The sequence below is a fragment of the Tachysurus fulvidraco genome, chromosome 7 (genome assembly GCF_022655615.1).
Source record: "Tachysurus fulvidraco isolate hzauxx_2018 chromosome 7, HZAU_PFXX_2.0, whole genome shotgun sequence".
NCBI lineage: Eukaryota > Metazoa > Chordata > Actinopteri > Siluriformes > Bagridae > Tachysurus > Tachysurus fulvidraco.
In genome coordinates, this window is record NC_062524.1 from 21212222 (window position 1) to 21236866 (window position 24645).

A 24645-nucleotide genomic window follows, 5' to 3' on the forward strand; every position below is an offset into this window, starting at 1 on the left:
ATATATATTCCTAGTCTTCAGCATTGTCAAAGCAAGTGTATTTATTGTGTCTAATTTCTCATCTTCATGTCATGATCTGTAAACCCGTTCAATTACAGTACTTTAAAGACTACACCTTTGTATTCTCTTTATTTTTTCAGAAAAAATAATCAATATAAATTTAAAGAAAGAAATTGTGTTCTCAAGAAAAGGAACAAAAACTCATCAGTTAAGAAGAAAATGATATTTTCGTAATCTTTTCAGTTGTGTTGTGTTGCACAAGTACAGGAACACACCATATTTCTTTTAATGAACAGCACCGAGCTGCACAAGCAGTTCACTTTACACACAGAAGGTGGTGCTGTTTCACTACTCAACCCTTAATGACCCAGTACCAAGTCAATGTAGGTTTAAATAAATGACCTTGTACTACAAAATCTTTTATTACAGTTATTGTCATCTTCTTCTACTTTCCTCTTTTCCTGTTAGGGTGTGCTACAGTGGATCATCAGTTTCCAGCTAACTATCCTCTGCATCATCTTCTCTCGCACCAATTACCTTCATGTCTTCTTTTAACACATCCATATATCTCTTCTTTATCCTTCCTCTTGAACTCTTACCTGGCAGCTCCATCTCCAACATCCTTCTACCAATATAACCATCTCCCTCTTCTGTACATGTCCAAACCATCTCAATCTATCCTCTCTGACCTTGTCCCCAAAACAGACAACCTGAGCTGTCCCTCTGATGTGCTCGTTCCTAATCCTGTCCATCCTCATCACTCCTGAAGCGAACCTCGACCTCATCTCTTCTACCTCTATCTCTGCCTCACGTCTTTTCCTCAAGTCTCTAACCCATACAGCATAGCTGGTCTACTGTCTTGTTCACCTTTCCTTTGATTCTTGCTGACACTCTTCTGTCACACACAACACTGCTGACACTTTTCTCCACCCACTCCAACCCGCCTGCACTCGCCTCTTCACCTCTTTTCCACAAATGGAGGTATGAATATTTCAATGTAAATAAATGATCAGATTGAATCAAACTTTCCACAAGTTTTTGCTCAATCCTTCTGACAGAACTGGTGTCAGACTCGGCCTTTTTCTTCCATACATGCTAGTCTTTATGACTAAACCATTCACTTTTGTTTCATTTGACTAGAGAACACACCTCCAGAAGGCTGGTAATCATCTGCAAATGCTAGTCAGGCTTTATGGTGGTTTTTGAGTATGTGCTTCTTCATTAAGATGCCTGCTTTTCAGGTTATGCTGATGGGATGCTATGAATGGTGATGTACATACTTAAATATCTGACATTTCCAACTCTTTCACCAGTTCCTTTTGTTATTGTCTTGGGTTTCGGTTGAACCACTTGTGCGTCTTTCCTGAACTATGCAGTGTCTTTGTATTCCCGAGATGTTATATTTGTGTATAGTTGTTTATGGTACATACAGTTTTTTTTTTTTTTTTTTAATTGCTTCTGATTATCTTCTGAGGTCTTCAGAAAGAGCTGTACCAGCTCCAGTTGGATTCTGCTTCATGACGTTTTCAGACATTTAATGAGAAGATGCCAACTACGGTGTGGTCTTTGAGGACAACAAACTCTTAATCAATACACAATTTTTTGACTGTACATGAGTGTAGAAAGGACATTATTCATAATAACACTCTAGTGTTTATAATAATTTATAATCACACCCTCTGATGTCACCAAATCAGGATGGTTGCCTTATGTGTCTGTTTTCTCTCAAGGTTTCTTCCTCTTCCTTTTAAGGGAGTTTTTCCTCACCACAGTCACCACAGTCACCTCAGGCTTGTTTGTTGGGGATAAATACAAACACATGTAAAGGGAGGGGGGGGGGCAGTTGGTTGGAGGGCAGTATGATGGGGCTGAGCTGAGTTTCCTCAGGGCAGAAGCCGCCTGGGGGGAACCATCTGGCAGAACCAGACTGCTGCACTACATTACACCAGATGGCAGGGCAGGTAAGAGTTCCTCATCTCCATAATGCAGATTCATTAAAGAATCTCAATGGAGTCATGTTGTTGCAGAGACAGGATATTACTTAACATCTATACTAACACGTACAAAATCTCTACACCTGCTTAGTCATGCAAGTCATTCAAGCAGCCAATCATGTGACAGCAGCACAATACATATGGGTCAAGCGCTTACAGTTTTTTTGGATTGCTTAAGCACGATTTTCAAAACAGGGCCTGTGTTTTCAAAACACTACACACAATTAGCACAACCACACACACAATTAGCAAAACACTACAGATCCCTTGCATAATTAAACACTCTTGTAAAAACTATACACTTCTGTTTAAAACCCACACTTTACCATATGAAACACACACGTTTCACATTACTCTACTCTGTTTGCACGAGTTACAACCTTGCTGTGATAAACCTAAAACACTTTTAGCACTTCTACTTCCCTATGATTAGAGTAGGCTACCATCAATAAAGTACAAATATAATGTAAATTCACCAAACACTACACAAGACTGATGTTGCAGACTGAAGAAACTAATTTGTCAGCACGCCCAAAATGTTGACATGGAGATTCATAATACTGTAACAAAATGTCACTTTACGTATTGTACTGTAAGTTTACTGTAAAAAAAACCTAGTCATTGTCACTTCTCCTAGCTGGATCTGGCCAGAGAATTTAATCAACATCACAGACAATGTTGTCATTAGCAAGACACCTTGGAAAGAAACGTTGTGAATGATGAATCCATCCTTGCATTGCATGGTTGAGGAATGGTTGAGGAATGGAGAGTATGGTGGAAGATATAGGACGGTGAAATGTGGATGTTGCTGAAACCAGTTCTGAACCAGAGCAGAGCGGTGGAAAGACACATTGTCCCAGACAACAATGTATTGCATATGTTCGATTTGATTTGCTGCTGTTATCTTATGCAATTGGACCAAGAATGTAAGTATGAGTGCTGTGTTGTAAGGGCCCATATGGGCATGGCGGTGGAGGACCCCATTCTGTGTAATGGCTGCACAGAGTGTTATATTACCCCCACGTTGCCCTGGGACATTGACTATAGCCAATGATGTTACTTCCCCTCCTTCGTGTTCTCGTCAGGTTCTCGTTCTCCGCACTCGTTTCACCCTTTCGGAATTGCGCTCGAAAGGCACTCGATAAATTTGCTTCATTTGAATATGTTTATTTTGTTGGATGCGAGCCTTTCTTTGTGACGCGAACTCTGTAGGATTTCCTTAAAAATATATTTATACCACAGCACAGATTAAAGATTAATGTTAATGTGTCTGATCAAATAAAGGCACTCCTAATTAATAAAGAGCTATAATTATTGATATGGTGACGTTTTCTGTGAGGAAATGTTTATAATTTTTGGAAGGAGTCTCCAGTATCAGCACAATAGTCACAGTAATTGCTGTTTTATGGTAAGTCTATGATCCACACTATTTTCTTGCAAGCTTTAAGAAGTAGAAACAAGTAAATGGCGAGTAAACAACTGTAGATGGTATAACTCTTTTTGTTTTAATCGTTTTTGAAGTGCACTGGCATTCAAATCAATTCATCAGACATTATAGGCAAATTAATTGTTACAGCCGTGCTTGCAATGCCCCTTCCTGCCACAAGAGGAGCCCTAACCTGAATATTGGCACTGAGTTGTATCTCTGTTGTTATCACTGTGTATTATCTTGTTACATCTTTGTATCAGTTTTTGTTTTTCACGTTGCTTCTTTGGATTTGTTGCTTTGCAGACTGTCTATGTGTCAGCTATATATAATATATATAATAAAAATGACAATAAAAGCTTTTTGACTCACTTGACTGTTTACATTAAACTGTTTGGCTACTAACATGGATCCATGGCAGTTCTGTTTGTGAATTAGTCAGGACACTGTTAGGTTTCTGTATGTAGAGTATTGTGACTGTGAATTTGGCTGCTGGTGAGTACGATGAGTTTTAAACAGTTCACTCCTCTCCTAGCATAACAGCTAATAGCATAACACTATTAGATAAATACAGTTACAATAATGCAGTTTTTAAAGTAAAACAATGGATACAATAAAAGTGTAAAAATGTATATCTAGTTGGAGTGGAAAAAAAAATAATAATGGAAAACCTGTAAGCACTTTTATGTCGTGTGAGACATTTCTGAAGCTTGATAGATAGATAGACTTTATGGTTTCCATAAGATGTTTTTGGATGTTATATTTATAATATGTTGCGTGGAGAACCAATCACACTGGATGAGGCAAAAACACTGCAACCTTTTCTAAGCTTTTAGAAAAGAAGTTTAAAGCTTCACAACAAAGTTTTTCTCTGACCGCTGACTTAATATTTCTTTCAGGACGCTTTTTCTATTAATAGTTTATTTCAGTAATGGCTTTGTATACATGATGGAGTTTTAAATCATGTTGTTATCTGAATTCAATACCTTGTGACACTATTTTAACAGCTTTCTGATGGGTCATGTGGGGGGAAAAAAATGCATTACTGATTAGATCCACTAGTAGGCAGTGTGGTAACGTCTCAGAAACCAGAAAGTACAGGAAGTTCAGGGATGATAAAAGTTTCTGTCATCAGCTTATACAATAGGGTCCATTATGAAAACTACAAATTATAAAATGATTACACAGATCTCTATTTTTTAGAATGGGAAAATGTTATTTGTAGCTGTTTAACATTTTTTTAAAAATGAGCAATTACATGACAAATTTATAAACGCAACACTTTTGTTTTTGCCCCAATTTTTCATGAGCTAAACTCTAAGCTAATCATGAGCTAATCTAAGACTTTTTCTATGTACACAAAAGGCCTATTTCTCTCAAATATTGTTCATAAATCTGTCTAAATCTGTGTTAGTGAGCACTTCACCTTTGCTGAGATAATCCATCCACCTCACAGGAGTGACGTATCAAGATGCTGATTAGACAGCATGATTATTGCACAGGTGTGCCTTAGGCTGGCCACAATAAAATGTAAATAAAATGTGCAGTTTTTATCACAGAGCACAATGCCACAGATGTCGCAGGTTTTGAGGGAGCATGCAGTCGGCATGCTGACTGCAGGAATGTCCACCAGAGCTGTTCCTCTGAATTGAATGTTCATTTCTCTACCATAAGCCATCTCCAAAGGCGTTTCAGAGAATTTGGCAGTACATCCAACCGGCCTCACAACCGCAGACCACGTGTCACCAAACCAGCCTAGGACCTCCACATCCAGCATCTTCACCTCCAAGATTGTCTGAGACCAGCCACTCAGGCAGCTGCTGCAACAATCGGTTTGAATAACCTGAAGAATTTCTGCACAAACTGTCAGAAACCGTCTCAGGAAGCTCGTCTACATGCTTGTCTTCCTGATCGGGGTCTCGACCTGACTGCAGTTTGTCGTCGTAACCGACTTGAGTGGGCAAATGCTCACATTTGCTGGCTTCTGGGATTTTAAAGAGGTGTTCTCTTTACGTATGGATCCAAGGATTTCACTGTACAGGGCAGATGGCAGACAGTGTGTATGGCGTCATGTGGGTGAGCGGTTTGCTGATGTCAACATTGTGGATCGAGCGACTCATTGTGGTGGTGGGGTTATGGTATATGTTATGGACAATGAACACAGGTGCATATTATTGATGGTGTTTGAAAGCACAGAGATACCGTGGCAAGATCCTGAGGCCAACTGTTGTGCAATTCATCCACAGCCATCACCTCATGTTGCAGAATGATAATGCATGGTCTCATGTTGCAAGGATCTGTGCACATTTCCTGGATGATGAAAACATCCCAGTTCTTGCATGGCCAGCATACTCACCGGAACATGTTTGCGATGCTCTGGATCAGCGCATACGACAGTGTGTTCCAGTTCCTGCCAATATACAGCAACTTCGCACAGCCAATGAAGAGGAGTGGACCAACATTCCACAGGCCACAATCAACAACCTGATCAACTCTATGAGAAGGAAATGTGTTGCACTAAATTAGGCAAATGGTGGTCACACCAGATACTGACTAGTTTTCATTCAGGTACCAAACGTGTCCAGGGTGAAACCACGTGGTGTTAGAATGTAACGGCTAGTCGCTTAGCAACAGACAATAAATCGGAAATTGGACATCACATGTCTCATATCATGTGAGAACCAGAAAAAAATTAAAAATGAAGGAATATAATAAGAAGAAATGAAGGAATTACAGGAATATAAATGAATTTAAATGTGCATATATGTTTCCTATTAAACTGATGACACAATGTGATATAAAGTTTAATCCTTGTGTGGTGTTCGGGTCACACCGACACTTTATATTTTTATATTTTCAGATGCATTACTCAGAGCTGTATCTCACAGCCAGTGATGATATTATGTCTCTTTCTCTGTTTGCTGTGCTTTTATTGTTCATCATCTCTATTTGATATCAGCTCAAAATAATAAACATTAATTCCATTTTAGATTTTTCCTTGATGTTAACATGATCTTTATTATAGTATATTCTGATACACAAATTTGCAACTTTGTCTTCACAAAAATAAACGACACTTAGACTGTTAAATGTGATCCAGTGATTATTAATCACAAACGTTATCAATATTGTTTGGGATTGAGATAAAGACAATATGTGTGAAAGACTTTTGGTATTTTTTTTTATATCTGTTGTGCTTTAAAAGCCACAATAATGTCCTAAGGGTCCAATGAGTTAGGGTTAAAATGTTTACCCTGTTAAAAATGTGAGCGCTTGAATGTTATATAATAAATGTGATGAAATAGCATTATGGTCTTTTTTTAATAAGAGGTATCGAGTACAAATTTTCAGTCATGAGGTAGGTAGGGATGTTACCAGGGCAGGAAACTTAACATTAACACATTAGAACCATTTATACGGTTACATTATGGTACCAAATCACTGAAGTCCAATTCAGTCAACAAAGCTACATATTTGCCTTTAAAGCTCATGGGTACCAACGCGTACCTAAATTACATTTACATTTATGGCGTTTGGAGGACGCCCTTATCCAGAAGTGCTTTGAAGTCTCTATCAATTAATACATCGAACATGTTTTCTCCCCCTTCCAAATACATAAAAACAAGCAGGGAAATAAACGCTAGTTGAAGCGTTTCAGGAAGAGGTAGGTCTTAATCCAGCTCTAGGGGGAGTTCATTCAACCACCTCAGTGACAGGACAGAGAAGAGTCTTGCAGTAAGTACCTCTTACCCTGAGAGACGGTGGGACCAGTCCAGCAGTGCCGGTATATCTGAAGGAGCCAAGTGTGACAAATAGTGATCATTCATTCATTCATTCATTCATTCATTCATTTTCTGTCGCTTATCCGAACTTCTTGGGTCACGGGGCATCGAGGCAGGATACACAATGGACGGAGTGCCAACCCATTGCAGGGCACACACACTCTCATTCACTCACGCAATCACACACTACGGACAATTTTCCAGAGATGCCAATCAACCTACCATGTATGTCTTTGGACCGGGGGAGGAAACCGGAGTACCCGGAGGAACCCCCCGAGGCACGTGGAGAACATGCAAACTCCACACACACAAGGCGGAAGCAGGAATCGAACCCCCAACCCTGGAGGTGTGAGGCAAACGTGCTAACCACTAAGCCACCGTGCTCCCACAAATAATAATCAAATTAATATTAAAGCTTACAATGTGTGCACCTTTGAGTGAACTTTCCCAGTGACAAGCATCTGTACCCCTAAAGTAGAAGAATAAATCACAAAGAGGAGTGCTGATATAGGCAAATAATCAGTCAGGTGTGATGCAGTCTGAGGTAAAGCAGAGTTACCGGTACAGCCAATAACTGCCATTAGTTGCTCATTAACAAAAAAATAGTTTGATTGCTTGGTCCGGATTTTTCTTTTTTTCCAAAGTAAGATCATTCTTCCAAAAATATTCCCAAGTACTTCACCACTAGTCGATTTTTAATGAGAAACCAAACCTAAACAATTCACTGTGACTCACTTGTGTATCCTCACTGCGCTCAGGATGCTTGTTCACTCTAATGAGGCTACACGAGCAAATTAATGGGATGTTGTGGGATGTTTTTTTTCTGCAGCTAGCTAACTGTTGTGTAAGTGTAGTGGCAGCTTATTAACAACAAAGACAACGACGCATCAGTTCCTACTCAAAGAGACAAGTCCTGTTAAATATTCCAGTGTTTGCATGCATCGCCATCACAGTAGTTGCACATTGAAAGTGCTAAGGATTTGTATTTACCTGCATACAAATCCTCTCAGAAAACTGATACAAACATCATTATATTTCCAGATTTCCAGGTTTTTATACACCGAATCTTCATTTAGATTTTAAAATGCTGATTACAAATCAAAGATCATGACTTAGCATTACAATGTCTCGAAAGTGATAACCACAACAATCAAATACGACAACAAAATGAAAAACAACTCAACACAATTGTCAACAATCAAAAGCACAACAAAACGAAAAACAACAGCAAAGTGAAAAACACCACAGGAAAATTAATTATTCATTCATTATGCATGTCTTTGGACTGGGGGAGGAAACCGGAGTACCCGGAGGAAACTCCCAAGGCACGGGGAGAACATACAAACTCCACACACACAAGGCGGAGACGGGAATCGAACCCCCAACCCTGGAGGTGTGAGGCGAACGTGCTAACCACTAACATCAACAAGATGTTTCCGCTTGCAGACCTGCTGCTTCCTGGGTGGTTTTTGTTTTCTGCACCATTCTGTGTAAACTCTGAAGATATCACAATCCCAGGAGATACCTGTCATGGTTACATTTATTACATTTATTACACAATTCCCTGTCAGAACACCAGAGGACGTTCCGGTAAGGTTTGTTTATGTCCGGTGACATGTTTTTGATTGTTTTGTGTTCTCACATGTGTTTGCCCTGCCCGATCCTTATCCTGTTCCCACCTCTGCACACCTGTTCCTTATGTTTTAATTAACTCCCCTACTTATACCTGTTTTGTTGTTGTTGTTGTTGTTGTTGCGCGCAACTTTGTGTCTTTTTATCTGAGTTTGTCCTCCATTTTAAGGTTCTAATACCCGGTTTCCATTTCCCTATAACTGTTCTATCTTATTCTGTTGGATAATTCCCCCGATGCTTTTTTCCTGTGACCGTTTTTTAATTTTTTTAATAAAACACCCATCTGCCTTTTGTCCCTGCATCTGGTCTGGATTTTGATGTTTATAACTTATGGAAGGAGTCTCCAGTATTGGCACAAGAGTCACATGGGTAAAGCCTTTGACGTTTTATGGTTGGTCCACGATTCACACTATTTTCTAACTAGCTTTAAGAAGGAGAAAAATAGTAACTGGGGAGTGAACAACTGTGATGTTATGTAATATTTTAATTTGTAATTCTTTATTGAAGAACACTGGCATTTTGTTCTGCCAGCAGAATGGAAATCGATTGTATAATATAAAAATCAGGGCAATAAGAAACAAAACACAATAAAAAATGCAACAAATATGCACCAACATTAAAACACAACTAAATAAAAAAATAATAGCAAAACCAAACACAGCCAAATAAATTCCAACAAAAAAACAAGTGTAAAATAAAAGAAAAATAAAAAAAAAATTCAAAACACAATTTTAAAAAACAAAACCCAATAACAAGTATTGAAATGGAAGCACTTGACATTATCAGGTTCTGAAATACTACAAACTTCTTTTTCCCCCTGTTCTGATGTTTGATGTGAAGAATAACCGAAGCTATTTGACTGTGTGCAGGTGTATACAGTAGGTGTTCCTATTAAAATAAATGTTGCGTGTACATTTTTAAAGAATTTTCTCTCTCTCTCTCCCCTGCCTACCATTAAATAAATAACGATGACTTGTTTTTTTTTCTTCTAGAGTATCGTGTTGTTCAGGTTATATTCATGTGTCTGTGAATGAAGTCTGTGGAAATAGAAGGCATTTAAATAAATATTTGATGCTGAGTGACGGGAAGCAGTAGTTATATTCTGAGTCAACTCTATGAAAAGCTTTTTATTTAGTCGTTATAGGCAAGTGTGTATCATTTAAGGACATTTCAGTTTGCATTGTTATATTACTCGATAAAAGAGATCTGTACAAGTGGATGCTAACAGGGATAACAAAGGATAAGATGTGTGTAAAAATTTTCCTCCACATCATCAGGATTAGACCATCATTGAGACCTGGTGGTCTCATGAACTCTATCCTTCAGACTCTTGGATCCTATAGCAACATTTATTGACCATGGACCACCCAGGAGGGTGTCTGTCTGACATGTAAAGCAACCAATCACAGTTTGTTTTGTTCAGCGGCATGTTTAAAATGTAAAGTCAGTGTATCTTTACAATAACAGACTGACATGCAACCGTAGATCGTTCATTTAAGAAAGTGGTGCAAATGAATGAGTCTAATGATGCTGAGAACTTTACACCATTTGGATTAAGCTGACGCTAATAAGTGTTAGTTGTTACAGCTGTAAACATGAAGGCTTCCTTCTTCCGTGAGGAAAGTAGTGTCATGATGGCTTTGTTTCCAGGTAGACCAGCGGTGTCCAATCTTATCCGGAAAGGGCCGGAAAGGTGAAAACCTGCACCCACACCGGCCCTTTCAGGATAAGATTGGACACCGCTGAGGTAGGCTGTTAAAAAAACATTCCATACAACCAATTAGATAACTCTGATATCCCTTTAATATTCTGGTTCCATAGGCATCAGAGGTTTAGATACGGGTTCATAGGCATGATGTCTGAGACTGGCTTTCCATTGCTTAACAGCTTTACAGTACAATATATAAATTCAGAATAACAATTATGAAGATTAAAATCGAAATGTATTGATCACGAAAAAGCCAGAGATGATTGTGGTGAGAAAAAAAGGTCCCTGAGATGACATGAAGAAACCTCAAAGTCTCAAAAGGGAAACCATCCTCACCTGGGTGCCACCGGATAGTGTAATTACTTCTGTGCTATTACTGTGCACTATATAGTCAAGTGCAGTTGTGTAACCGGGAGCTTTTTATGCGGTGTATGTGTATGAGTGTCAGCATTTCTGAATTCATTCTATTTTTAAAATACATTCATTTTGCCAAATCCATCAACTGTTCAACGACGTGCAACAGCAGTCCAAAGCCACCTCCATGGTCTACTAGTTTACTATACACAACACTATCCAGAATAAAAGTAACAATTGAGTAAAAGTTTATTAAGAAAGCTGAAACTGCTGACTTTCTTCACAGGTTTATGGAGTTCAGGAGTGTGGTTTCTCTACCTTCTGATGTCAAAGCAGAGGTTAATCCTCTGGCAGTTCCTGAACATCATTGATTGAGGGATAAGCTACACTTCAGACAGCCTGATCTTAGGAATAAGGTTTATATTAGTGCTTTCAGTCTTGTTATTCAGTCACTCCAGAATTCTGCAGAGTTTATTTGGGTGATAGTTGCAGTCAAAAAAACTTGAAATTGGTAGCACAGGATTGTTCTTTAAACTAGCAGTGATGAAACCATTTGGAATTAGTTTCTGTGATGGCTGTGATGGCTGTACTCATGTTTGATGCACGTGAATTAAAGAGGCTTTGGCAGAATGTATATTGATGTCTGTCACAAACATACACTTGCAGAATAGATGTAAATGCTTGTCACTTTATTAAGGCTTTCACAAAATTAGGAACAGGTACGGCAAACAATCCAACACATTTAGGCTCCAAACAAGCAGGTTGATCAGAGTACAAAGCAAAAACATGGTGAAGAGGGAAACAAACCCTGGAAAACAAAAGCAGAAAACTGGCATGATAACTGAACCTACACTAAATAATAAAAACTAAACTAAAACTAAATAATAAAACACTGTAAATAATAAACTCTAACAAAGGTGCTTTACACATTAAACACAGATGAACACAATCAGAAGGGTGGTGACTGGGAACGAGGAGCTACAGGCGATTACTGGGAGTGTGTTTCCAGGTCGGCCATGATGTGTGAGGATGTGACACATGATGCATCTTTGCAAATTGAAAGCTCCTTCAAATTTTGGATTCATTGTTAGAATGCAAAAGTGCGAAACCCTGGATGGAGTGATTGAGTAGCTTCATTCGTTTGGATGAACCAGAGACTTTGCCCAGTTCTTTAGTTTGTCAATGAATGTGGTTAGCATTATACAGAAGTCCTAATAAGCCATGCATTATTCTGTATTTTCTTTCTTGTTTTCTCGTTATCATGACTTAATTTTCTTGTGATCTCGACATAACAAAAGCCAGCTTTCTCATGATGTAATTGTTTTGTGTTTCTGGTCTTGGTGCACGTTAGTGTCTGAAATCTCTATTGTAAATTTCACACCTCACAGCCTCCTTAAGTAAGGATGCTCATGTGGAAATTGTCAATCACTGACAGAAATCATATGACACTGCGATCATATGATACTGCACTCTTGCTGTCTCTAGGTCATGTTCTTATACCGAGATCAAGAGAAAATTAAGCCGTGATCACAAAACCGGAAAGAAAAAAAATTAATAATGCCTGGCCTCTTTGGATTTTATTATATGATTTATTAATAATGACTAGAGTCCTAACATATTTGACTAACCAGATAGATTAGATCATTGTTTTTGGCCTAGTGGTCATACAGATAGTGCTTTCCAGTTTATGAGCAGCAGTTATATTAGTGATATAAACCACTACACAGTACAGAGATAAGCAAAGGTATGGGAGTTCAGTTCATTTTAAAGCTATGACCAGAAAAAGTTCCACTACTTGTAATTACTGTTGTCCATGTGATCAAGTATTAATGATCACAACTTTGGTGGCCGATAAAGTCAAGCTTCTTTCTGTTTTTGCTTTTACAGATAAAGGCTTGGGGGCACGGTGGCTTAGTGGTTAGCACGTTTGCCTCACACCTCTAGGGTCAGGGTTCAATTCCCGCCTCCGCCTTGTGTGTGTGGAGTTTGCATGTGCTCCCCGTGCCTCGGGGGTTTCCTCCGGGTACTCCGGTTTCCTCCCCCGGTCCAAAGACATGCATGGTAGGTTGATTGGCATCTCTGGAAAATTGTCCGTAGTGTGTGTGTGTGTGTGTGAGTGAATGAGAGTGTGTTTGTGCCCTGCAATCGGTTAGCACTCCGTCCAGGGTGTATCCTGCCTTGATGCCCAATGACGCCTGAGATAGGCGGTAGAAAATGAATGAATGAATGAGATAAAGGCTTCACGATGTATTTAAATATCTGAGTAATGACTTTTCATGCTCCACAAATGTAATACTTTTTTTTTAATGAAAAAATGTGAGAAACTGCCCTTAGTTTAAATTTCTTTCATTATACTTTGCGAGCCCACTATAATTCCCATGGCATTTTTTTTTTAAAAGTCAGCTTTAATGAAGTTATACAAGAAAGTATGCAATGTACTTAGCACTACTGTGTCAAATTAAATACCTAACTGCTTCTAACAAAAGATTTTAAAAAACGGTATTCCCTTACGGTACAAAATTACCCTGGTGAGGGAGCATGAAATATTCATCTCAAATAAAAAAATAAAAATAAGAAAAAATCAGTATTTCTGTTAGTAGAATGTCTGCCGACTTAAATGAGAATTTCCCTCAATGCTTACAGGTGGCTAGATACGTGTTTGCATGAACTGTTTAGAACCCCCCACCCCCCACACCCAATACTCACTATACACTGATGAGCGATGGAAAAAAAAAAAAAGAGTCTGGATTTCCTTTTCATCAGCAAGAAACACCCTTGTAATGATATGCACTGATTTTTTTGTGAGGAGTAAACAGTAAAGCATCAAATCCGAATTTGGGGATTAGCGGATTAGAAATTTGTCATATCAGCAATGAAGTGCCAGTGATTTATGATGCAACTTCATTATTCTTTAGCAACGTTTGAGTGCAGACAACTTGCTCCAAAATATAGCAGAGTGCATAATTCAGAATATTTCAAAAATGACAAATAGTCGGTTAGAGGAAATAATTTGGCAGCTGAAGTATGTAGCTCGTCAATCAGTGGCTCGTTTTACAAGGAATTCATTTCACACTGTGTCTAACACTTCAATACATTATGTACCACAAGATAGAAGACTCAGGCCTTGGGTCTAAACACTCACCCCCACACAATTACATAGCTTGCTTTGTTCCAGTTCTGCTTTGTTTTTCTTTATCAACCCAAATGTTAGAGTTTGTGAATAATAGAGACTGACTGTGGAACAATTGTTGGTCTAAATATTTCACAACCTGATCTCCTGGGATTTTCACACAAATCAGCCTACACAGGATTGTGCAGAAATCCTAGACTGGACTGATAACTCTTTACAGCAGTGTTGGGCAGAAAGTCATCTCAGAATGCATCCAACACCTCAACCATGGAAGTGGAGGAGCTACAACAGCAGACGTTTCCACTCCTGTCAGTGAAGAACAGGAATATGAGACTACAGACAATTAGAAAGATGTCACCTAGTGTCAGTTTCTGACGATGGTAATGTCAGATGGCATGAATTCATGGACCTGACCTGCATTGTCAGAGTTCAGGTTGGTGGTGATGGTGTAATCAATCAGCATGTACAAGAATCTTAGGGCCTTTTTACACCTGGTCACTTCATGTGTTTTCTCTGATCCGATATATATCTGATTTGTTAAAACTGTTCCATTTACATTAGGCCACATAAATGCGTCTTGGCGAATCGGATATCAGCCCAGCCCCCCTAAAAAATGATTTGATTAATTATTTTTTGCTCGCTTCAGTCCCCTTTAAAAACGCATTTGAAGCGGCGACAAGCTGCGTCATGTTTCAGCTCCTCCCCTGAACTGAGTCTGCGTGGATTCACCGCGTGTTGTTTATATTGCTGATATACATAGTCAAAGTTTATGGCTTTTATGTTATTTTCTGCTTAAAAGTTGGTTAAAAGTTTATTTTATTTTGTCAAAAAAGTTCCTTATCTGAGGTTTTTATGTGAGCATAGAAATGCGAACAGTAAAATGTTGTGTTTGTACTGGAAACGTGTGTACGTGTGTTTGTACAGTGAGTAATGAATCAGGAAGTCTTCATTGTAAAAAAAAACTACATTCACAACTCAAAATTTTCTAGTGACTGGTCACATCTAAATGTTTCATTTTTTTTACAGTGAAATACAGGGAATACAATGGTATAGTGGATTGCAATAAGGTTAGTAGTATACAACCCTACCCTGGGGGCTGAGCCCCCCTAAAATGAAAATTCTAGAATCGCCCCTGCTCCCGCCCCAATATGCAAATAAATTTTACCTCATTTCCGGGCTAATTGAAATGGAACACGTGTTGGTGTATGCGGTTTTCAGAATGCAGTCAAAAAGAAGACGTCGGTTATGCTACAAAAAACAGCATTTACTTTTTGCTGCATTTTCACTGGCAGCAGCAGTGCATTTTAAGACCCGAGACACCCGGGTGAAAGATCACTTGCGAGTGACGTACTTCCGTTTGGGAGGAGTATAGCGCTGACGTATGTGGCTTGAACAACCACATTCATTTACACCTGTCCAGTTTCATCTGAAATGCGTCCCAGATCGCCTCCTGAAGTGGTCTGAGCCAACGGATTTATATCCTTCTTGAAAACATTTCGTGGGGCATTTACACCTGGTCTTTTTACCATCGGATAGCTATCAGATCACAGAAAAGGCATGAAGTGACCAGGTGTAAAAAGCCCCTTGAATACATTTTTGGACTCTGGAATTGGATCTGTTTTAAAGGCAAAGTTGAGTCGTACCCAGTATTAGTAGGATTTTCTTTGCATGTTTATCACCAATAGTCTCATTTATCAACCGTAAGAATGCATAATTTTGTGTATAAATCATGCACTGGAGGTTGCTGGTTTGATTTCTGTCTGAGTCCTGTGAGATTGCATCTTTTCCCTGTACTTAGCTTATTTCCATTGGATACTCCAGTTTTCTTGGCTTGTGTGCTATGATGATTTGCATCCATAAATTTTACATATTGTGAATGGTTGCTTGTGAAATTGTTTCACAGCCTGTATAGTGTCCCCCCTGCCTTGTGCCGCAAGTACCCTGGGATAGAATCAAGGCTCCTTTCAATCCTGGATATGATAAACAGTACAGAAAATAGATGTCACACACTGTACATTCTACAGCACATGCTATCCCATACATATCACAGCACATGCTATCTTCGCATATCCCACTTTGTTAGGAAGTTGGCATCAGACATTATATAGTACGTTCTGAGTAACAACCCAGAGGCATAACTGTTTGAGCCACCATTGCCTGGATGGTTGGTTTGTTTGTCCTTTAATTACTCTTTACCAGGCAGTGGAATTCTCTTTATCATTTTGCTCATAGTTTTGGGTTAGGAAATATCTTAGGAAAACATTTAGTTTTTTTGTTTTTTGTTTTTTTTGCCAGGGGAAGACAAACAGGAACTATTTTGCTCCAGAGGGTTACAAGGACCTTTGTTTATAAATCAAACATGAATTCCATTTAACTAACTAAGTAAAGACACATTTATATACTAATTCTCTAATACATACTATACACACCAACAGTGACACAAGTTTGTGTATTCCTACCTTAAAAATATTTCTACAAAGGGAAGTTTCTTTTTTTAGGACCGCAAGAACCACTTTTCATCCCTGTAACAAAATCATCCATGTATTCTTTTAACTCCATCTACACTTATTGACGAGAAAGCTGGGAATTCCCAACCAACAATGAGCAGATGTTTTATGATGCATATTAGGATTCATATCACTGCTGCCTCCAAACATATTTCCAAATTGGAAAGGTTTGACAGATTTTTATGCCTTTACAGATTTCTAAATAAATCTGAAGCAATTTATTGCAGCCACAGCCATGAAATCACTAAGCTTTGAAAAAAATTGAAGAAAGAGAAAAAGCTATGACTCATTTAATGAGAGTTGCACTCTCAAGTATCACCATCATGTATAAATCCTTTCAGGGAACTCTCACTAAAATAACCTACAACGTTTTTTTCCTCCAGTAATGATACTCAAGTGGTACATGGCCCTCTTGTGCTGTACTTATCCCACTTTTTGTGGGCTGCACTTCATTTTTTTTTAAGGCATCCCTTTCGATTCAAACCAATTTTTTCTTCTCAGCCTCAACTACAGGTAACAGAATTGACAACATATGTCACCTGCTATCATTCATGCAACTTTGCCTCATTGTCAAAGCTCATTTCATTTGCCTTTCGACATGCTCCATGTATTTTGCAAAAAGTAGTAGCTACCACAGGCATGCTGATATATGGAAATGAATTAGAGTATATAAGATTCATTTGACCATATATCATCATTCATCAATGATCATTTATCATCCAATTGTGGTTCATTTAATTTTTATAAAAATGTTTGGTCTTTGGTGGCTTAGTGGTTAGCACGTTCGCCTCATACCTCCAGGGTTGGGGGTTCGATTCCCGCCTCCGCCTTGTGTGTGCGGAGTTTGCAATTTCTCCCCGTGCCTCGCGGGTTTCCTCTGGGTACTCCGGTTTCCTCCCCTGGTCCAAAGACTTGCATGGTAGGTTGATTGGCATCTCTGGAAAATTGTCCGGAGTGTGTGAGTGAATGAGAGTGTGTGTGTGTGCCCTGCGATGGGTTGGCACTCCGTCCAGGGTGTATCCTGCCTCGATGCCCGATGACGCCTGAGATAGGCACAGGCTCCCCATGACTCGAGAAAGTTCAGATAAGCGGTACAAAATGAGTGAGTGAGTGAGTTTGGTCTGTAGGTGCTTTAATAAATGACACCTGACACACCTTAAATAAAGAAATGCGCCAAAAACCTGATATATGTTTAACAACTATCTTTGGTTTTATGGCTATTGCCCCAGTCACATTTAGAATTGGAGTTATATGGAGTTGTCATTGAAAATGTAATGGACATCAATATTGGTCTCATACCTGTTTGGAAAATGCCAGACCTGTCTCTTATTTCTTGTTTGAAATTTGCCTATGGTTTAAACCCCTGTGGTACAGATTCAGTAATGCTGAAGTGATAGGCGCTTCGTTTCCCAGCGATTAGACTTTTATACCACTACTGCTTCCTGCATTAGCATAGTCAGGAGTACTTACATCATGCATAAAACGTACTTTCTATGCTTATGTACAGGTGATAAATGAGTCTTAGGACTTAGAAGTCTATGCTGGTTATATGGAGGGTGGAAGGTAACTTGGTGACTGATTGCAAGATTGAGTTTAAATTCCAGAATCATCATGCTAGCCCTTAACCCTCAACTGCTCAGTTGCATAAACAAGATAAATATAAATTGCTCTGGTTTTGGGTCTCTGCCAAATGTCATAAATGTAAATATCCTGTGACCATGGTTGTGTTGAATCCAAAGCCTGTTGCAGGAACTTTGCTGTACAGCCCAACATAAAAGATTCAGTGACTGCCAATGGCGCCTTTTTTATGATCCATTCATCAAGTTTTCCATTTGTTCCTCATCAATTATTCCAGCACCATTCACTGTATACCATGCCTTCCCCTTCAGTCAGAATGCTCTCTCATACCTTGCTGCTACTCAACACTACCTTGTCAGCATTGAAAAGTCTTGTGAGTGGAGCTATGGATTGTCATTGTCAGTCATCCAGATTAGATAAGAGGCTGAAAAGACTTCATCAGCATAAGGCTGAAAGTTTAGTATGGCATCATTCCCAGATTCTGGTAAGAAATTACTGTCCAGTTCGTGCCATAGCATACAGCTGTGTGTGGCAAAAATCCCTGTGTTTTGATCCTGAATCCGATGCCAAGAAAGCACAAAGCGCAATCGCTATAAAATTTTTTGCGCTTACTTGGGACACAAAAACACAAATTGGTTGGTTTTGGCTGAGTCAGTTAATCGGCAAGGAAAACCTTGCTCAGATTGAAGAACCCTTGCAGATACCAGACTCAAATGTTACCTATATTATTGAGATTATATATATATATATATATATATATATATATATATAAAAGTCAATATATAAGTCAAACAGTACTAAGTGTGTGAGTCTTTAGGGTATTCATAGGGCAATGTCCATGGCAGAATCAATAGTTGGGTTACAAGTGCATCTCCAATCTCCAAGCTGAAACAGGTCTAGAGGATGTGAGGAGTGTCCAGAAAATGCTCACATTTAAAACCTGAAACACAAAGAATGAAAGTGACCCAGCATGACGTTGTCTAGGGAATGTCCCTGGAAATGTATAGATACAAGCACATCACCTGATACTGGGGACTTCTCTGCTGTCATATAGACCTAGGACCGATAGCATTCACCCATAACATTTTGATGTGGGAGTTCTTGAGGCACTTAAACTCAAAATATTTTTTTTTACTCTGAACCTAAGAGAATATAGAAGGAAAATACATTCTGTAATTATCCAAATTACACCACAATATAATCCTAAGCCTATATAATCAACCAAACCATTACAGCCAATGGCTATTCCTGAACTCTGGTGAAAAGAAACTGGAAAGCAACAGCAAACAGAATTTGATGGATGAATGCATAAACATGCATATAATACATTACACACTTGTAAACACTTGAAAAAAAGGGAGCTGTGTTCATGCTTTATAATCTGCCTTTCAGTATTTGTTTAACACTTTGCCCCACATCATTCTTATTAATGAACACAACTAAACAGGCTTGTCATACACTGCATTGCATAGCATTGCCTCATTGTTGAGTTATTGATAGATGTGAGTTTAGCTCCCCATATACTATTATGCCTATCCATCACTGCATGTGTGAATCAATTATTCATTCGTTTATTCATTTTCTATCGCTTATTCGAACTACCTCGGGTCACGGGGAGCCTGTACCTGTGAATCAATTCATTATTACTAAATTCTTTGAAACAACTTGTCCATTTAGATGATCGGTAATGACTCAGGTGTTTAAACAAGAGCTTGAAGTCAAACACACAAACCAAGAGCTAGATGAACATGAAGCCTTGAGGGAATAGAAAGAGCTGTCTGACTTGCTGGAATTTTATCTTGCATTGACTTGCTGGCTTCCTCATGCAATCAATGCAGATCGGTCATGATGCTAAGCCGGCATAAAAAATAATAGAGATTGAACACAAAGCCTAGTGGTTGCCTTAAAGCTGACATTATTAACAGGGTATCCATAATTTTTGAAAATGCTCATTGGCTTGTTTCTTTTTTCTATTGACTTTTCTTGAGCAAAATATTGGGGTACAATTTTAATCTTTCACAGCTTCATCTGCTAGAAAGCCTATTAAGTTAAGCCTATTAAGCTAAGTGTATAATGGATAGAAAATATACCAGAATGTACCTTTATGGCTGGAGTGTAGAAATGTACATATTAAGAAAAAAGTGATAGTTTGAGGAAAGAGTTCATGCTGTGTGTATAACAGGGTTTGGAATCTAATAACTTCAGAAAGTTCAGATATTATAATACACTCACCAATCACTTTACACGCCTCATCAGTGCAATTATATAGTCTACTAATCATGTTGCTAGGTGAATAGATACCTTATGATATCTACTGAATTCTCAAATCAAATTGGTCATAATTTGATTAATTTTTGATTTCATTAGTACTTGCTGTCATTACTCTAGTAAACCACAGTGACTTATACGACAGCAGATCCACAAAATCCTAATCTAAATGCCAATGTGTTTTAAAAACAAATTGTTAACTGACAAAAACATTGTTGATATGGTGAAGCTTTCAGCATGAAGATGTTAGAAGAAACACTTGCAGTTCCTGTCAGCATATTAATAAATTTGTACGTTAAAACATTTCACACAAGTATGTGTGAGTGTGTGTGTGCATGGCAGTGTAATGATGTGACGCTGTTTCAGAGATTTATTCAGTCAAGCTCAGGAAATGGGATGTTTTGTGTGGAATTTGAAGCAAACTGTCAGATAGAAAGCTGTGTCTCTTAATTGATGATCTTATTGAACAGCGGTTAATTGACCTTGCACTCAGGAAATAAAAAAAAGTTGGAAAGGATTTACTTCGATTTCGATGCCATGTGAGAGCTGCTTTCTTTTATTGTTTTATTGCGTCTTAAGTGTTTTTCTTTTATGGTGCTGACTGTTTGTATTAATGAACATGTTTCCTCTTTGTATGTACAGCACTTTGACAAACACTTCTTGTTTTAAAAAAGTGCTTTATAAATAAACTTGGACTTTGACTTTGAATCGTCTTTTGCTTTAGTCGTGGTAAGGTGATAAACATGCAATGCTGATTGGTGTAAAATCTATGATGGGTACAATAAAAAAAATTGCCTAAACAAACTTTTTTGACTCTATTGTTAGCACATACTATAATGGAATACTAGTGACTTCAAGAATTAATTTTGTATAAACACAAACCACTGACTGTTGTTACTGATCATACAACAGGCTCCTCAATTTATGCATACTGTAGGAGTCATTAGTCATAGTACAATTCAGTAGTCAATAGAGAAATTTCATTTTGTGTCTCTGAAAAAACTTGTACAAAATTTTTTTGGAAGCTGTGAATTGCCTTGTGAGGAAAAATCATATGAAGATCACAATGACCTCGTAGTTAACATGTTTGTCTTCCGTCTATAGGGTTGGGGGTGTTGATTCCTGGTTCGGTGGGTGGGGATTCCTGGCTTTGTGGATGGGGTGTGCATGTTTTCTGGGGTTCTTCAGGTATTCAGGTTTCTTGCCTTAGATCAAGGCATATGTTACATTCTCTATGCTGTCCATAAACCGTACATTTATGGCAGACTACCGTATCCAGAGCAATGGAAATTTATCACATACACAACTGAGGGTTTAAGGCCTTGCTCAAGGGTCCAAGAGTAGCATGTTGGTGGTCCTGGTAACTCTCAACCTCCCAAGCAGCAGGCCAACACTTTAACCAGTGAGGAACCACTTGCCCAGACCCTGCAGTGGAACAGAACCTGATAGATTGTTGGATGAACCAAGTTTTGCAGAAAATGATAATACATCTCTCCAAACAGTTAAAGTAATGAACACCCAAGTTGGTGGCATGGTACTGTAATAGAATGCAGCAGTCTTGTAGGATCCAAAGTGGTGCTATTCACATCTTTAGCCCATCTTTTTAAGGTACCTGGACACCAGAGACAGCTTCGTTTATGTAGAAGACCACCAGATGCTTTTACAACACAGTAATCATGCAACAGCCAACCGACATGTTGATGTGCTAGCTGAGCTTCGCAATCTCACCAAGACACTGCCTCCAGTCCATGGAGTGGCCAGGAGAACAGAAATATGGCAGGTCTCTGTGCTAAGCTTATAACAAACCTTAGCCAGCCGTCACTCCAGTACATGCTACTCTCTAATGTTTGCTCCTTGCTAGATGGGCTCTCCTTGTCATGTCGACTCTTTTCGTTGTTGGAGTGTACATTCCCCCCAGTGCTAATGCTAAGGAGGCACTTTGTAAACTCTATGAGACTATCAATGATCTGCAGAATTCTCATCCAGACAGATTATTTATTATGAACGACTTCCATGCTCGGTTTGAGGTCCAGAACAACGTAGTGGCTAGCAAGACCACCCATCCTCCTAACAACCAGGTGCTCTGTCTAACCATGGCTGATGTGAGGAGAACTCTATGCAGAGTTTACCCACCAAATTGGTTTGGGAATTGCACCATCTCAGAAGGCAAGATTCTATAGTGGATATTGAGGAAGTCTCTCCTCCCTCCATCAGAGACTTTTACACCATGCGCTGCATCCGCAAAGCCAACATCATTATGGATGTCCCCACACACCCCTCACACAACATCTGGAAAATGGTGTTGCCATCTGGATAAAGGTACCAAAGCATTCTGGGCCCTCACAACCAGTTTTTGTTTCTCAAGCCATCAGGTTCCTCAACACACAGCTAAACTGTATTGAACTGACCCCCACACACACACTCCTTCAATATGCATTTATGTTTATAGCACCACTCAAACACTGGTAATGCACGTTCATTTTAATGCTGTTTTGCACATCAATTCAATCTAGATATGTACAAGTATATCACAATTACAATTTAAAATACCCTAGTTGGAGTAATAGGAAGTTTCTGATGCAGTTTATCTGATATTTTTACCACTAATTTAAGCAGACTACTGAAAGTTAGCGCTCTGACCTTCAACAGTTCTAGGAGACCAACCAATCCCCTCGTACCAGCCCTCATAACCTTTTGTACTCTGGTAGTGTATTGCAGAGGTTAAGGGTCTGTATCATGTGTCTGGATGTTAAATTATGGTGCTTGCAATATGCATGACGAAAAAAAGAGAAAAGCCCAGAGGCAGGCCATTTTATCAGGCAGAAAATCCCACCTCATTATACTCGTACCTGGCTGCACAGTGCTGGATGGTCAATCCTGGCTGTGTTAGTCACAGAGCAGCATCGTCAAGCCTCCAGCTCTCTATTAGTGTCCTCAGAGGACAAACTGTGGACAGCTCACTATGGTCTAATGAGGACTGAAGTAGAATGATCTGAAGTTGTTTTCTCTCTCTCTCTCTCTCTCTCTCTCTCTCTCTCTCTCTCTCTCTCTCTCACACACACACACACACACACACACACACACACACACACACACACACACACACACACACACACACACTCCCCCTGAGGAATTAACTTTAGTCTTGCAAAATCATTTCCTTATTTCCTTTCACTTTCCTCAGTTTAACTTTCAGCAAACTGTAACATGTCCTAGTTGAAGAATATTCAATGTGCCACTCTACATTTTAGTACCAAAATTCAACCTAAAACGAATAATCCAGTCTGTTTTTTTTTGTTTGTTTTTTTTTGGTTTTTTTTGTCATTTAAGCCTAATCTAATTTTTTTCTTGCGTTAGAAGTCTAAGGATAAACATTGGGGAAGTCAATAAGTAAGGAGTAAAACACTTTGTGGATTATTTTCTTACAACAGCATACACCAAGTGGATTGTGAAGTGGAGTTCCAACTCTAAATTTGTTTACTTTTAAGTGTAAACATGTCCTCTAATGTGTTTTTTTTCCTCATCACAGTAAATTGTCAACTCTTTTATATATTAATTATTGAACAATACATTTTCAGTGACAAGTTAGTTCCTGTTCTCACTTACAGTCCCCTCCAAAAGTATTGGTACAGTGCTGTAGTTTTTGCTATACACAGAAGACTATTTCATTTAAGATCAAAAGAGATAATAGATCGTTTCTTTCTTTTTTTTCTTTTTAATTACATCTTTATATGTTAAACAATTTTGAACATGTGACCTACAGGTGTCCAGTTCGGTTGATTGTTTAAACAATCAATACCTCTGAATGCCTACTCTTGGTTTGAGACCTGGCTTTTTCTTGTGAAGTCTTTGTGTCTTTGTTGTTAAAAAGAATAAACCAACATCAAGACCAGAGAGCTGTCTGTAGGAGCAAAGCAATCCATTTTGAAGCTTAGAACAGAGCCATTGCATAAACATTGGATACAGCCAATACAAAAATGTGGAACATCCTGAATAAGAAAGAAATCGGTGGTGTATTAAAAACTAAACAGGTCGGCCAACATAAAAACTGTTGTTTCTGCCATGGTGGAAAACGTACTAACTGTTACAAAGCACTGACAGTGGAAACTCTGTTCATAAATGTTAAACATCTCCTTATAGAAAACTTCACCATTTCGATGGATATATACTGTAGTTTTCTTTGGTGAACAGCAACATATTTTGTACATACATTTATTATTCGCCTTTCGTACATCACTCTGCATAAAAAGTCTCTCTGAATGAGCT